Source organism: Pistacia vera, unplaced genomic scaffold (genome assembly GCF_008641045.1).
Source record: "Pistacia vera cultivar Batoury unplaced genomic scaffold, PisVer_v2 Contig426, whole genome shotgun sequence".
In the NCBI taxonomy this organism is placed as follows: Eukaryota; Viridiplantae; Streptophyta; class Magnoliopsida; order Sapindales; family Anacardiaceae; genus Pistacia; species Pistacia vera.
The window spans coordinates 371,925-388,119 of record NW_022196253.1 but is presented as its reverse complement, the minus strand read 5'-3'; positions in this window follow the sequence as shown (position 1 = coordinate 388,119).

Genomic DNA, 16,195 nt, shown 5'->3' with positions numbered 1-16,195 from the left:
ACTAACCACCATTAAGAACAACATTAAATATGAGAACACCAAACTCTCAAAGTACCAAATATCAATGAAAAAAGTAGTGTATTAACCCATCGGGCTGCATGATTAGTTTGCACTTTGTTTATTACATTTGTCCGCATAAAATACCATGTTCAGAAACCACACCTTTGATACTGATAAATTACAGCATAACAATATTTTATTACAATGAAATCATAACCTTTATCATTTATAGACTAATACTGAAATTTTCAACTGATAGAGACATTGACCGCTTCAATTTTTTTATTAATATTATGTTCGGCAGCTTTGCTTATATAAACTCAAAGAGAAATTAACCACTTCATTTTGTATTAATATTAGTTTGGCATCTTTAAAAAATTGTACTAACAAATGGCGATGATCACAACTGAAACTGCACCCTTTTATAACCCCTTATTTAGACCATCCGATACCACACTTAAATACGAAGAAAGTTTTCCAATGTCAATACAATGCACCTATATAATTATAGATAGCAATCCTAGACAAACGCATTAAACCACAATTAGTAATAGCAATCCAATACACCTGTATACTTGTTATAATACACATCTTTGAAATGCCAATGCAATGCTCTGTATTATATTATTTATTATTATTATTATTATTATATATTATTATTATATTATATTATATATATATATATATAATTATATAATATATTATATATATATATATATATATATATATATATATATTTGAGGAATCTGTTGCCTAACCATTGTCTATAATTATGATGTGTCAAAGTCTGTTGTGATTGATAACTCACTGTCAAGCCATCAATTTGGCTAAAGAATGGTAATAGGCAAATACCGATTGTGATATCATGATTTAAGAATGCTTGGAATTTAGACATATCAAGGTATCATCAGGTCTACATGCCATTGCCAAACTATAACCATGTATTAATATGCGGATGTAATTAATTGTGTTTATAATTTGTTATAGCTTTTCTAGGAACACTTATAACCTAAATTTGAATACTTATCCATGATCTAAGGTGCCGAAATTTGGATACCTGGATATATTAGAAAGATAAACGATTCCATCTATTCTATATTAGTCAGTCCCCAGGTTATTTTTATAGTCAGACCAGTATTAGGCAGCTTGCTTGATACCAACTTAGAGAGACGTTAAGCCACTTAATTTTTATTGATATTATATTTGGCATCTTTAAAAAATTGTCTAACAAATAGTAGGAATCCATTGCCTAACCATTGTCCTAATTATGATTCTTCAAAGTCTGCTATGGTTGATAACTTCACCGTCAAACCATCAATTTGCCTATAAGTGGTAATAGAGCAATACAGATCCAAAATTTTCCATAAGGTATCATTGAGGTCTACATTCCATTGCCGAACCATTTCAGGATATGATTGTTGTGTTTATAGTTGTTATAACTTTCTAGGAACACTGCCAAACCATGAATTGATCAGAATTTGGATACCTTGATACAATCCCATATGTTCCTATATCAGTCACTTTAGGAATATTTCATTGGCGCAGGTCCAAAGGAAGGATGTAAATATTTTGTTAACCTACAACTTAGAAAACTTATAAGACCGCCAAGATGGTTAGACCTTCTGGATGCTAATGCAATGCGCACATACTGACAAAAGAAGTAAAAAATCGTCATCCTAATTGGGCGGCATAATTTGCTTGGCAATGTGTTTTGTTGTAATTCATTGCATAAGATATCATGATCCAGAAAGCACACCTTTGATATATTGCCTGAGTATTAAAATACATAGATGATTGGGACCATACAGTTGAATACATCAAAATCACCGTATATTGACTACAACCAACAAATCTTTACATCATCAAACACAAACTACAAATGTTCATGCAGGCAAAATAACTTGCACAGTAATAACTGTCATAATCTAGCAACACCGAACCCAGAATAACCAAATCTTTGAATCACCATCACCATCATGTTGGGATACTAACCATGACACTCCCACAACACGAAATGTTGACATCCACATGACCAAATCCATACAATAACATTTCATTCATAATCACAAAATCGAACCTTAGCTACTATCGAATTTTGCACCTTGTGACAGCAATGCACTGAGCAGCACAATTCGATGATAGTTTGTGGGCCGATCGCTCACTTGAGAACAAAGTTAGCAAAACAATACTAACACCAGTCTTATTAACATAAAACAATCCATAATGTTTCATGTAGCTCAATCCCAAAACAAATGCTTACATATCGGCCGGAACAACAGATAGCATGGCCGAAAAAACAATGCTTAATCTTTAGACAAAATACAAACCAAACGTTTAATGTTACTCAGCGTCAACAATATAGGGAAAAACTAATTGCCCCTCACATGAACATCCCGACAACAAAAACTCATTGGTCGACCAAAAAAGTAAGCTAAAAATAAAATCAGCAAACATCAGTGAGCATATAATTCACGCTAATCGATTACAACCATAGACTACCAAATCATGACCTTATCGAATACTTAATAAACACAACTTGGTACGGAACAGGCTGGCCATTGTATGAACATGTCAAAAATTTTCCATGTAACCTGAAAACAAAATCAACGAAACTTTTATGCCGATCGATTGGCAGAAGAGACACATCGAATCAATGACTCTACCAAAAAATAAAAAACACAATCCTCATTTCCTTGAAAACAAACATAACAAATGATGGATCTGTCATTTACATTATAAGGAACAATTATCCATTCGTATAACTGGTACCTAAAAAGGAAACAACAAAAGTTAATTAATCTTCATATTAAATTATCAAGGAAACACACTTACCGTTCAGAAGGAATACACAATCAATCATCAAATAAATTGGCCGAACAAAAACAATCATTCAATCTACAATAACCTTAAAATAGTTGAGAGACATACTTACAATTTTGCATTAAATAGTTAGAAGATATTACAGTTCAGAAAACAAATGAAAATAACACCTCGTCTGACAGTGTCACTCCGACATCTTGCCTCTATTCCATGCCAATTCACGAATCTCTGACCTGTAAACAACAACATAAATATACATAAATAAAAAAACCATCAATCAAAATGCACGTGAAGAATAGACATATATTTTCACAAACTAAACTAACATATAAACAATTACAAAAGACCAGACGTATTGTTGACACCAACTAACAAATTGTGATGATACACAACTGAACATGAGCCCCGTTTATAACCCCTTATTTGACCTTTTGAATACCAACGCAATTAAATATGATTTTAATACGCAGAAAGTTTTCCAATGTCTATACAATGCACCTATATAATATAGATAACAAATCCTAGACAAATGTCTTTAAACACAATTAGTAATAGCAATACTATATACTTGTTATATGCACTCTTTGGAATGTCAATGTATGTAATGCACCTGTTTATTATTATTTATTATATTATTATAATACATATCCCATATTTAATTAATTAATAATAGATGGATCAATAAATATCAATCCAACTGTCAAAATAGAACAATTTATTGACTTGTCAATCCAATGCATCAAACGGAACATTCTAAAGCTTCCAAAATGTGTCACGTGGCAAAATAATATATATATATATATATATATATATATATAATATATATAGATTATATGTCATAAAAAATTATATTCCTAATTTGGGATAGTTATAAATAAGAATAAACTCTACATTGTAATAAGTTATAATTTTTCTAATTCTCATCTTAAGGAAAGTTGCCACATAATAATAATTATCTGTATATTGCAAAAAAAATATATATATATATGGTATGTTACATTAAAGGTTTAAGATGAAATAAAATATTTATCTAAAATTGTTTGGGACAATAATTTATGCTTTAGAGTTGTTATTACATCTTTTAACTTGCTGGTACATTATTCGCTAGCATGGACATTTTCTTGTTAAAGTCAAAACATTTCTAGTTTCTCAAGCATGTTTAGAGCTTTTTGACATGAAACTTTTTGTATTTCCGTACTATCATCCTCATAATTATTTCTTTTCTCTTCTTGTTTAATTGTAGAAATGATTTCTTCTTTTGTTAAATGACTTGTTTCCATATGATTAAGGAAGACATTAATATTCAGTCGATTAGTATAATGAAGTTGTCGAATCTGATTACTCAATTCTACAATGACTCTTTGATTCTCCTCATTCACTTCAATTGTAACTTGCAATTCATTGACATCGGAGGTCCTAATTTTGTAATGCTTAAAACAATTGACACTGTGGCTTCACATCAGCTGTCATGCAACAACTGCATTTACAATTCCATCAATGACAGTTATCTTTGTTGGTTTCAAAATACGATATTCTATCTGTTTCAAAAGTAGACAATTGAAGCGCTGAATCAAAACCCTAATATTATTAAAACATGAATTGAAATTTTAATATTGTGCTACTAAAACATGAATTATGAAATAAAAAAAAAATTAACTACACCTCTATTAAATTATAACCTCCTCATAGTAATAAAATTAATTAGTCCCACTATTATGACTATAGAGAAGTTGTACTGTGTATATATATACACTCAATTTAACCGTGAGATTAAACAGGATTACTGGCAACCAAATTCCAAAAAAATTGTAAATTAGTTAGGTTATTATTTTATTGTCACAAGTATAGTTAACTATTATTTAAAAAAAAAAAAAAAAAAAAAAAGAACTAAGTGTTGTAGCCGTGTAGGTAAGCAATTAATTTTATATTACCCCCACTCCATTATCACCCAACTCAAAGTTGTTTAATAATAATTTTATCGTGGAGATTCCTCCAACAATGAAGTACAAATATAATTTTAATTTGATTTCGCTACATAAAAACAAGTCAGTTGTCCACATTTGATAATGGGGTAAAGTTTGTGGGCGAGTATTATGCGTAATCCCCAAACCAAAAATCAAGAATGCTTTAACCTTAAGCCATCCGATTAAATTATCAATCTGGTTTTGTGATTGATTAATAGCACTAACACATAAGTCGTTGTCCTTGAATTTTCTCATTCATGATTTAATTAAGTAGGTGAATGGCCATTGTGTTTTGTGTCTCATTTTCCATAAAGTCTAAAAGCACGGCTGTTGAAATTTCACTATTAATGTAGTGAAGAATTAGATGCTTTTATTCAATAAGTGAGTATACACCATTAGAAAAGGAATATTTGCCCTAACGCAGACCCGATGCCGAGAAACAAATTTCTTGTATCGGGTTACTCTTCTTTGTTGAAACTGAAAACAAACATGTTAAAAGAAAAGTATAAAATAATAACAGAACACAATGATTTACCCTAATTCGTTTCCTTCTCAAGGAATTACATCCAGCATTCAAATAGGAACGATTTCATTGAGATTAGAAAACTGCAGAATACAAAGATTAACATACTCAACGACTCACTTTTCTTCTATTCTCACCTTATTTTTTTTCACTATTACAGAAAATATATAATAAAAACCTAACCTCATTTGGGCATTGACAATTCATTGATGTAAAACTATCGAGGCTAATGTACTATGAGGTTGGAGAATGATTCTTTAGACTGACATACAATAGTGTTGCCCTTAATCTCCTATAATCAAAGGGCTTGAACATTACCATGACGTTACGTTAGCATTTACACCCGTCTTTACTATGTGTCGATTGAGCAAGCTCAAATGGCCTGCAATGGACAACCCTAATGCCATATTGATAATTTGGTATTTAAATGATTTTATAATAAAGAGATGTTGAGTTTGCAATATTGATAAAGGTCAACTTGGTTGTTTAAGATAACTGTGTAAATTAAGTTAGGCGAGTTGTTCAAATGATTTAGGTCGACCATCATGATTCATGACCATTCCCTGATGTATGATGATATAAATTGTTCTTTTACATCCATCCCCCAATTGAATATTGAAGATAAAGTGTTTTATTAAGAGTATTTATAAGACGTTTAATTATTTAATCTGAGAGGAGAGGAGAGGAGAGGAGAGGTATCTACTTTTTCCCATTTCAAAACATCACCCTACACCCAAATATTGACTTCTTTGGCACGTGAACTCATTGCAATTTACAAAAGTTTCCTTTGCAATTGTTAATTATAAGCTTTCTCCCTCTCGATAGCCATAATCCACACGCTTAGGATTCTCGTAATAGTGAACCTTAGAGAGATAAGAGTAAACGACTTTTTCCAATCCAAGGTTTGCCTTAATGACACTTTCTCACCCAAAAAATTTCAAAATATTATTTTTCAACCTAAAGTTTATATTCTGTTAATACCTAAAATACACTTAACTTTTTTAGTTGGTGGTCGACGAAATACCAAGAGTCAGGGTAAGAGGGGTTTTCTAAAATAAAAGTCGATGGATCGAATGGTGGTGACCGATTGAATATTTGCTGTTAGAAATTAACTAAGAATAGGAAACCCTAACTTTGCTGTGACTGGCAAGCAATCAAATTTGAGTGAGAGAGGTTTGGTACATAGGAGACCGGAGGCCCAAATAGTGCTGACAGAGAGAATTTTGGCCATCAGAATTAGCCGAAATTAGTTTTGGACAGTAACAAAATATAAACTTTGGATAAAAAAGTGGTATTTTAAAATTTTTTGAGTGAAAAAGTATCATTAAAGCAAACCTTGGGTGGGAAGAAGTCGTTTACTCTTCAGCGATAACATTAAAACATTTTGATCGTGAGATTTGAGTCAAGTGACAAATAATTTAGAGGATTTGGAGGTTATAAATCCATTCCCTTTTTTTTTTTTTAAAAAACTAAAATTATTATTTTTAAGTTACTTATTTGAATTCGATGTATAACATACGTTTATTTTATTGAATTTTCATGTGTTTAGTTCGAGATTTGGAAGATGATAATGAATTTTATTTTGAATTGTGACACTTGAGAATCAATATTCCATCCTATTTTAATATAGACAGCTTCATTACAATTTGTTCAATAGACCAATGGTAAGAATGTTATAGTTCAATGAATGATATAATGTTTATAAACTTTATCAAACTTAACTAATATGAAATCGTATGTCAAATTAATTTGTCATTTTAATCTGGTTGAGGGTTTTATATTAACCAGGTAAATAGTTTGTTAAATTACTAATAACATTTTAGTTTTGTGTTCCATTTATGTTACAATGCACCTACATAATTATAGATAGCAATCCTAGAAAAATGTCATTAAACCACAATTAGTAATAGCAATCCAATACAGTTGTACACTTGTTATTAATTCACATCTTTGGAATGCCAATGCAATGCACATGTATACTTGTTATCAATGTACATCTTTGGAATGTCAATGCAATGCACCTATATTATTATTATTATTATTATTACAAATCCCATTTTTTTAATTAATTAATAATTATAAAATTGAAACATTATGTTATTTATTTATAACTACGATACAACGACTTTCGCTTTAGTTGTAAATTCTTGGTTGGGAATCTTTACTGCTTTTAGTGAATTGTATTAAGAATGAATTTCTTTTTGAAGGCAAGTCATAACAATGTCTAATACTTTTCTTAAAGATATTGATGAATCAAGAGATGATTGGATAGTCACTGTTAAAGTATCAAAAAAATTCAATATTATTTGAATTAAATATATGTCACCAATTTTGCGTTTGGTTCCTTGCATTTTTCTCCACCACCATGCAAAAAATTAGATCAAAATAACAACTTCCGAAAAGATCATCTCTCGGTGTGCTTGCGGCCTCTACCGTGTACTAAAGGAAGGTTTTCGCTACACACGAAGGACGTGCACACCAACTGTACACACCACAATTCAAATGGGGATTTTAGGAGCACAACAAAATAAACCCCGACCTAAAATGCATAGTATTTGATTTTTTAGGATTTTCCAAAGTTTTAATCTTCAAAAAATCAAAAAAAAAAAATCCGCTCGTGCGAATCGCTTCCTTCTTCTTGCGTTTGGTTCCTTGCATTTTTCTCTACCACCATGCAAAAAATCATATCAAAACGACAACCTCCAAAACGATCATCCTTCGGTGTGCCGCACGCCCCTCCCGTGCACAAAACGAAGGTTTTCGCTGCACACCAAGGGCATCCACACCAACTGTACACACCACAATTTAAATGGGGATTTTAGGACCACAACAAAACAAGCCCCGACCCAAAATGCATAGTATCTGATTTTTTACGATTTTCCAAAATTTTCATTTTAAAAAAATCATTAAAAAAAATCCGCTTGTGCGAACCGCTTCCTTCTTTTTGCGTTTGGTTCCTTGCATTTTTCTCCACCAACATGCAAAAAATAAGATCAAAACGACAACCTCCGAAAAGATCGGTGTGCCACACGCCCCTACCGTGCACCAAATGAAGGTTTTCGCTACACACCAAGGGCACGCACACCACAATTCAAATGCAGATTTTAGAAGCACAATACAACAAACCCTGACCCAAAATGCATAGTATCAGATTTTTTACGATTTTCCGAAATTTTATTCTTCAAAATATCATTAAAGAAATCCGCTTATGAGAATCGCTTCCTTCTTTTGGCGTTTGGTTCCTTGCATTTTTCCCCACCACCATACAAAAAATCAGATCCAAATGACAACCACCGAAAAGATCGCCCCTCGGTGTGTCGCACGCCCCTGCCGCACACTAAAGGAAGGTTTTTGCTGCACACCAAGGGCGCGCACTCCAACTGTACACACCACAATTCAAATGGGGATTTTAGGAGCACAACAAAACAAACCCCGACCCAAAATGCATAGTATCTAATTCTTTACGATTTTCCAATGTTTTAATCTTCAAAAAATCATTAAAAAAAAAATCCTCTCGTGCGAATCGCTTCCTTCATTTTGCGTTTGGTTCCTTGCATTTTTCTCCACCACCATGCAAAAACTAAGATCAAAACAACAACCTACGAAAAGATCGTCCCTGGGTGTGCCGCACGCCCCTACCGTGCACAAAAGGAAGGTTTTTGTTGCACACCAACTTTACACACCACAATTCAAATGGGGATTTTAGGAGCACAACAAAATAAAACCCCGATCCAAAATGCATTGTATCTGATTTTTTACGATTTTCCAAAGTTTTAATCTTCAAAAAATCATTACACAAAATCCGCTCGTGCGGATCGCTTTCTTCTTTTTGCGTTTGTTCCTTGCATTTTTCTCCACCACCATGCAAAAAATAAGATTAAAATGACAACCTCCGAAAAGATAGTCCCTCGGTGTGCCGCACAGCCCCACCATGCTCCAAATGAAGGTTTTTGCTGCACACCAACTGTACACACCACAATTCAAATGGGGATTTTAGGAGCACAACAAAATAAAATCCCAACCCAAAATGCATTGTATCTTATTTTTTACGATTTTCCAAAGTTTTAATCTTCAAAAAATCATTACACAAAATCCGCTTGTGCGGATCGCTTCCTTCTTTTTGCGTTTGTTCCTTGCATTTTTCTCCACCACCATGCAAAAAATAAGATTAAAATGACAACCTCTGAAAAGATCATCCCTTGGTGTGCCGCACAGCCCCACCGTGCTCCAAAGGAAGGTTTTTGCTGCATACCAACTGTACACGCCACAATTCAAATGGGAATTTTAGGAGCACAACAAAATAAAATCCCGACCCAAAATGCATTGTATCTTATTTTTTACGATTTTCCAAAGTTTTAATCTTCAAAAAATCATTACACAAAATCCGCTCCTGCAGATCGCTTCCTTCTTTTTGCGTTTGTTCCTTGCATTTTTCTCCACCACCATGCAAAAAATAAGATTAAAACGACAACCTCCGAAAGATCATCCCTCGGTGTGCTGCACAGCCCCACCATGCTCCAAAGGAAGGTTTTTGCCGCACACCAACTGTACACACCACAATTCAAATGGGGATTTTAGGAGCCCAGCAAAACAAACCCCAATCCAAAATGCATAGTATCTGATTTTTTACGATTTTTCAAATTTTTAATATTCAAAAAATCATTAAAAAAAATATGCTCGTGCGAATCGCTTCCTTCACTTTGTGTTTGGTTCTTTGCATTTTTTCCACCACCATGGAAAGAATCAGAACAAAATGACAACCTCCGAAATGATCGTACCTTCGTATGCCGCACGCCCTTGCCGTGCATTAAAGGAAGGTTTTCGCTTCACACCAAGGGCGTGCACACCAACTGTACACACCAAAATTCAAATGGGGATTTTAGAAGCACAACAAAACAAACTGCGACCCAAATGCATAGCATTTGATTTTTTGTGATTTTCCAAAATTTTAATATCAAAAAAATCATTAAAAAAAATCTGCTCATGCGAATCACTTCCTTCTTTTTGCGTTTGTTCCTTGCCTTTTTCTCCACCGCCATGCAAAAAATCAGATCAAAACAACAACCTCTAAAAAGATCGTCCCTTGGTGTGTCGCACGCCCCTGCCGTGCACCAAATGAAGGTTTTCGCTGCACACCAACTGTACACTCCACAATTCAAATGAGGATTTTAGGAGCACAACAAAACAAACCCCAGCCCAAAATGCATAGTATCGGATTTTTTACAATTTTCCAAATTTTAATCTTCGAAAAATCATTAAAAAAAATCTGCTGGTACGAATCGCTTCCTTCTTTTTGCGTTTGGTTCCTTGTATTTTTCTCAATCACCATGCAAAAAATCAGATCAAAATGAAAACCTCCGAGAAGATCGTCCCTCGGTGTGCCGCAACAGGATGGTTTTCGTTGCACACCACAAGCATGTGTAGAGGTGTTCAAAAGAACCTGTTGGAACCAGAACCGGCGGGTACCCTAGGTTTGGTTTCGGTTCCTACCCAGAACCAATCGTCAATAGGTAGGTTCCAGTTCCAAATTTTTGGTACCGAAACCAGGAACCGAGACTAATATAAAATAAAATTAAATATTAGAGGGGTTAATAAAAACTTTTATAGAAAAAGTAATGCGAATACATTTATATTTATATTTCATAACATTTAAAGTAAGTTGGTTTGACTTTTGAGAATCTACCTTTACAAAGTAATGGAGTTTGTAATTTTGAATTTATAATTTGTAATTTTATTTTTGTTAACAAGTGCCAGGTGGGGGGGTATTTGTAAGTTTTTAAGGGTTTTTTTACAATTTTAAAAACTTTTGGGGGGTCATAAATTTTACAGGGTACCAGAACCGGAACCGGAACCGTTGTTACAGGTTCTGGTTCTGGGCACCTAGGAACCGGAATCGTCGGTTTCGGTTCTGGTTCCAAATTTCAAGGAAACGTCAGTTCTGGTTCCGGTTCTGGTTCCTTCAAAAAGTGCAGGGTACCCGGAACCAAACACTTCTAGGCATGCACACCAATTTTACACACCATAATTCAAATAGGGATTTTAGAAGCACAACTAAACAAACCCTAGCCAAAAATTCAAAGTATCTGATTTTATACGATTTTCCAAAGTTTTAATATTCAAAAAAACGTTAAACAAAATCTGCTCGTGCGAATCATTTCCTTCTTTTTGCGGTTCCTTGCATTTTTCTCCACCACCATACAAAAAATAAGATCAAAACGACAACCTCCGAAAAGATCGTTCCTCGGTGTGGTGCACGACAGGAAGGTTTTTGTTGCACACAAAGGGCGTGCACACCAACTGTACACACCACAATTCAAATGGGGATTTTAGGAGCACAAAAAAATAAACCCCGACCCAGAATGCATTGCATCTGATTTTTTACGATTTTCCAAAGTTTTAATCTTCATAAAATCATTAAAAAAATCTACTCGTGCGAATCGCTTCCTTCTTTTGCGTTTAGTTCCTTGCATTTTTCTTCACCACCATGAAAAAAATAAAATAAAAATGGCAACCTCCGAAAAGATCGTCCTTCGATGTTCCGCACGCCCATACTGCACACGAAAGAAATGTTTTCGTTGCACACCAAGGGCATGCACACCAACTGTACGCACCAAAATTCAAATGGGGAATTTAGGAGCACAACAAAATAACCCCCAACCCAAAATGCATAGTATCTGATTTTTTACGATTTTCCAAAGTTTTAATCTGCAAAAAATCATTAAAAAAAATATGCTCGTGCGAATCGCTACCTTCTTTTTGCGTTTGGTTCCCTACATTTTTCTCCACCACCATTCAAAAAATCAAATCAAAATGATAACTGATGCGTGTTTCCTACAACATGCAATATGTAGCAAGTATACTAATCGCACAAGTAATAAAATGATGAGTAAAGTATCGTTCCCACGAGGATTGGTAGCTAAGCACTAAGTCTACTAATGTTATTAAGTTGAAGCAAACGACTTCTTTGGATTGATGGGAGCAATTTGTAATTAAACTTAACAATAAATTTTAAACTAAAATTTAACTAAGAATGCAATATTAAAATACAGATAATCAATTCAAGTAAAATAGGTAGGGTTTTGACTTCATTTGGATTTTATGGGTTAAACCTAACAATTACACTACAATCACATTCATACGCCATGGTTGTAAATCGAACTCACTAAGATGTTAACATACCCTCTCGGGCTATGTTTTCCTATTCAAATCCTTATTAACCTTCCGCACCCAACAATTCGAAGATTAACAACTCCGAACTCATTATGCAAAAGAACCCTAAAATGATTTCATTAATTCTTGAATCTTATCTCTAGCATCCAATATTATAATGGTGATTACCCAAGAAGCATAACATGACTCATTTCTCAATCTCATCATGTTCATCACAATATCCATTAAAACTTAGAGTAAACACACAACCAAAGCATTCTCATATGAAAGTAAAACAATCAAACACTTAACCCATTAAAATCCAAACTACAATCAAAACCCTAACCCAAAAATGGTTAGTTCATAGCTAGATTAACAATACAAAAACGAAAAACAGAAATAATCAAGTTCAACATAATGAAACTGAGATAAAAGATTAGAAATCTCCCCAAAAGATGAATCCCTTAGTTAGAATCGAATCTTCACCCTTGTTACAATCCAAAATCGCATCCAAAAACTCCTCCTAAGAAATTGTAAAAGCTCTTTAACCTAAAAACGGAGCCCCCTAGACAAAAGGCTTAGTTTTCCTTTTATACCTTACCCAAAAACACGCACAAAATGAAACTGTGCGTTTAACAAAACTGTAAATAATGACCGTCGCCGCGGCGAAGAAAGAAACAGATCTAGATCGTCTGGCGTACTTCGCCGCGGCGAAGGAAAAATCTTCGCCGGGGCGAAGCTATTTGACGAGTTCTGAAATTACAGAACTTCCACTCTGCTTGCTTCTTCGATTCCTTCTTCGATTTTCGATGCTCTCCCTTTGGAACAAGCCTCATCGTGCTTTATCCTGCTTCAGAACTCTCCTAACTTCTGAGATTCGCTAACTTTTGAGTCAAAAACTTCCAATTTTGTCCTTATTTGCATAAATTGTCCATTTTAACCTGAAACACACAATGTTAAAGAATAAACAACATTCAGGTCAAAATGCACCACAAAGTACTTGAAATCCGAATAAAAAGACAAAAGAAAACTGTATAATCCACGGATTATCAAATACCCCCAAACTAAAGTATGCTCGCCCCGAGCGACGGTACAAAATCAACGAAACAAACATAAACAATGACGAAAAACAAAACAAACAAAAACTGGAAAATGAACAAAACTAACAAGACTCAAATTCAACAAACAAATTGCCTAGAAATTGCACAAGCCCTCAAAAGTTGTTGAAAAATTATAATAAGGAATATTAACACTCCAAGAAGTTATAAGCATAATCGACAGTCTTCCTCAATCGGTCCACAAAGTAGGTGATCCCACTTCAATCCACATTTCAACTTCCCGGATTATTTTATGCAAAAAAGTAAAGTTTATCAAAGGTGACGGACTCCATAAGCCTAAATATCGAACTACTCCACTAATGAGGACTAAACAAAAATGAATCAAAAGGTCTTAAAAGGTTGTAACGTTAGGCTCGGTTAGTGGGTTCCAACAAAAAGGATAGAATCACAAAGTAAGAAAACTCGGTTTAATGCAAACGCTAACGTCTAATCGAACTCCACTTCTTCTAACCACCAATTGAAATGTCTGCTAATTCACCACCCTCGAAACTTTCATTTTCTTATTCCCGAAACCATAAATGCGGGGGAGCTTCATTTAAGGGTGTACGTGGCGTTGTTACACCAGAAGTTGCCAAGTACTGCTAGGCAGTTTTTAAGGCGGGTTCTGGTTTCCAGCCGGTATACCCTTAAATGAAAATTATTATTTTTTTTTTTTTTTTAAACATAAAACAACAATTCAATTGAATTGAGGTGACTACTCTTTTATTTTATTTCTCTTCTCCCAACCCCCAAACTATTCTTTTGGCTTATTCGTACAACTCTTTCATTGCATTAGGACCGAATTCTCCTAAGGGTACGATAAAGTGTTTAGGGTATAAGGATTGGACAATTCTGTTATTTTCCAAGAAAAAAGTAAACAATAAAATTTACAAGCTCAAATGGGTGACATGGGAAATTAGTTCATGGGTCGGCTAGAAAGGCTAAACATTTCGAACAAATGCCTAAATCATCTTCTCAACCATGTCTAATCCTAGAATTTCGCCTCAAGCACTTCTCTACTAGGTTCTAGAGTCCACCAACATTATCAAACTTCGCCTAATCACATAAATGAATCTAAGCATGCCGAAAAAATGAAAAGGTGGTTGAACCACTCAACAAACCTCAATCAAAATCCAGTCAATAAACATAAACTTGAAGCAATGCTTAACATTTCTCAACAATAAAATTTCAACAACCCAATTCTCATCACTAATTTGTACACTTCATCATCGGCAAACAAACAATAAAAAACACAATAACTTTTTTTCAGTTTAAGGTGTACGTGGCGTTGTTAAACCAGAAGTCGCCAAGTACTGCTAGGCAGTTACAGGTTTCCAGCCATATACCTAAACTAGTTTTCATTTTTTTTTTTTTTTTTTTTTTTTTTTTTTTTTTTTATAAACGGGTTTCAGTAAGGTGGACGTGGCGTTGTTAAACCAGAAGTCGCCAAGTAGCGCTAGGAGTTTTTAAGGCAGTTACAGGTTTCCAGCCAATATCCTTAACTAGTTTTGATTTTTTTTTTTTCTTTTTCCTACCCCCCACCCCCCACCCCCCCCCCCCCAACTAAAACTAACATTGTCCCAATGTTTAATTATGCAAAAATCAGGAATAGAAAATACTAAAAACAACAAAGGTACGAGAATGCTCCTGGTATTTGTGAAGTGTCGCTCCACAATGAACACCAGGTCTCGGACTTTCCATCCTCCATAAGCTGTCAAAACAATTAAAACTGTGGTGTCCCTTATGTTAGCAAAAATTCACAACTAATTTGAAAATATTACATTCTAATCTCGTTCCTTCAACAATCTACGAATTAAAAGCAACAATAACACTAAACAAACTAAACAAAATCCATAACCAAAATAAAACTGAGTTCAAAGTTTCAAATGGACACAAAATTAAATGAAAACAAATAAACAAGAACAAAATCCAAAAGGTGCTCCGGTTCAATCTTGTTCTTCCTTGTCTTCCTCTTCTTCTCGGTCCATCCACTCATTGAGTTCCATTCGGCCCATTGATATGCAGAAGTGTCAACGTTGAGCTTTTTGAAGCTATTCATCAGCAGCTCATGCATCATCTCACGTTTGTTCTACCATCCAATCCTGACGTCTCTTTTGTGATTTCATTAACCTCATCATTTCCTACATCATCTGTTTCTGTGAAACCTGTGGAGCGGATGATGTGGCTTGGCTTGTTCTCTGCCTTTTTGCTCTGCTCTTGGTTGCGCAGATTCCGGATGGTTAAGGTGTTCTTGTAATATTCTGAGTTAGAATTGGAGCAGCATGAATGCGGTGCTCGTCATCCTGAACCTGACTCCAGCTTTAAGCATAGGGCTGTGATGAGATGCGGGAGGAAACCATAACTTCGACGCCGGTTTTGCTGCTAGCTTGCGTGTTAAAAATCATGTCCCCCACATAATACTTCCCTGTGGCAATCAAGTAGAGTAGCACTGCTCTCGTGAGTCACGGTGTTGTAGTGTGATTCCGGCATTAGTTTCGCCCAGATAAAGTATTGCCACAGCGAGCACAGGTCAACTGCGTGCCCTTAAGAGTCTTTTTCTGTTTCTTGGACACTACCCATATACACCCAGTTTTGCATAACTGGGAAGGATTAAGCCGTCATCATCCGTGATCTCTTGAACT